Below are 2,290 nucleotides of genomic sequence, written 5' to 3' on the forward strand. Positions count from 1 at the left end.
CTAAGGTCACTAGTGCATACCCGAAACAAGCTACAGACTCTATATTCAAGTCGATATCTTGTGCATTACCTTTGAGAACTTTAGCACTGTTTTGTATTTCTTCAAGATCTTGGTTAACTAAATCACTCTCACATTTTCCTTGTATATCTTTACCTACATGGCAAGGAATTTTACAAATATCGTCAGTTACTTTGTTGAAAACCTGCAAGTTATTCACTAATGTATTGCCATGTTTCTCAAGGTGATAGCGTGGGAAGTTTGCAAAATTGGAAGCAATAACCACAAGGTCCCGGTGGGGGTTCATTTTCTGCTTGATTTCACTGATGATCCTGACTGCAGCAAATTCTTCTTCAAAACAGTTGACGATTTCTTTTATCTTTTCAAAATTTGCTGCATAGTAGAGTACAGCAGAGAGCCATGTACCCCACCTAGTCAAAACGGGCTGAGGAGGTAGCGGAATCTCGAGTGCCATTTCCTTGAACAACTGCACACGTGACGGTGCTTTGAGGAAGATTTACTTGACTTTGGAAACTAGGCGATTGACATTTGGAAACAAGTTAAGTATGTGCTTGCCAATTCTATGAAGTCCTTGAGCTAAGCATGTCAAATACAACATTTTGGGAATAAAACTTTTAGAGCATAAGCAGCTTTTTTCATGTACGGAGCTGCATCAGTCACAAACAGAAGAACATTCTCGTGTTTTATACCTTCTGGCCAAAGTACAGCAAGTGAAGATGTAAACAACTGAGCAATAGTTGAACTGTTTGACTTCTCCAATACTTCCGATGTCAACAAATACTCCTTTGATGGTTGACCTGCCTCCAGTGTACTGATGACCACATTGGCAACATATCTCCCCACAGCATTGGTTGTCTCGTCTATTGAGATCCATATTTTGTTGCATGCAACTTCATCTCTAATTTTCTGCACAACAATTGCTGTCAACATTATTTTCCGTAATGATAACTCGTTTGGTATGCGTTCCTCTGTGTATTTCTCTAAAAAAAAACTATGTGAGATTTGTTTTCCAATTTCCACAGTGGGATTCTAGCATCAATGAATGCCTTGCACAAATTACTCGAAAACTCAGATTTGCGACTGGAGCCAGCAGTAAATGTAGTGAGGAGCAAGCTTGGGTATTCACTTGGGTAGTCTGCACCCCAGCGGTATCAACATTGACTTATCTAATTTTAGATAACCCTTGTCTTCTCCCTCCTCCCCCTCACCCGTCCCAGCGCTCCTTCTAGTCCTACTGTCTCCGCCTCTTCCTTTATTTTTCCCGCCCCCCTACCCGTCCCCCACATCAGTCTGATGAAGGGTTTCGACCTGAAACATCGCCTATTCCTTCTCTCCATAGATGTTGCCTCACCTGCTGAGTTTCTCCAGCATTTTATGTCTACCTTCGATTTTTCCATCATCTGCAGTTCTTTCTTCAATAGATCTTTGAGAAGACTGAACCAGCAGGCAGCGGCACAAATGAATGAACAACCAATGGTGGCGCCCCTGGTTTTGCCTCAGTGGTAGAAATGTTCTTGTAAGTTTTACTATATTAACACTTAATAATAACATTATATTAACGTGTTAACATCGAAAACCTCATTGTAATCACGGTACAACTAGAGTAAATCGGCACGACCCGACCTTTCAGCAAAATGGGAAAAAAAAAAAAAAAAAAGGCTATGTAGGCACTCGATCATGAAAAAGGCATTATCTTGGTAAAATCATCAAAAAAGGCATGAAAAGGCACATGGCATTTATGGCAAAAATCCTGGCTCTACTTGTATGTTTCAATAAGATCCCCTCTCAAGCTTGTAAATCACAGAGCATACAAGCCCAGCCGCTCCATTATATCAACATATATCCCTCACTCTTCTGAACTACAAAAATACAGATCCAACCATTTGAACTTGCTGTGCTAGGACATCCCTTCATCACAGGAATAAGCGAATTTGGTATTCCGACTGCTTCCAACTGCGCATGCCCAGGTCAAAGGTCTGTGCATATTCATGCTGGAAAGCAGTGAAGCGATGGACCATTTTCTTCCGTTTTTTCCACCTTCGATTCATTGCTATAAATAATTATAACGACAATACTGATTTTCAAACTTTGAATAGTTGTATTTATTGTTTTTTATTAAAATCTCAATTAATTTGTTGTTTTTATTGCTTAATGCTTTGGTGAGTGAGTGAGATCGTGCTCGTCCATGGTCGGTGTCAGATCCGGGTCTATTTAGTTGCTGCTGGGCCGTCCCCATCCCCTCCCCTGTCTCGTCCCTGTCCGGGGGCCAGCC

The sequence above is a fragment of the Leucoraja erinacea genome, chromosome 5 (assembly GCF_028641065.1).
Source record: "Leucoraja erinacea ecotype New England chromosome 5, Leri_hhj_1, whole genome shotgun sequence".
Taxonomy (NCBI): Eukaryota; Metazoa; Chordata; class Chondrichthyes; order Rajiformes; family Rajidae; genus Leucoraja; species Leucoraja erinaceus.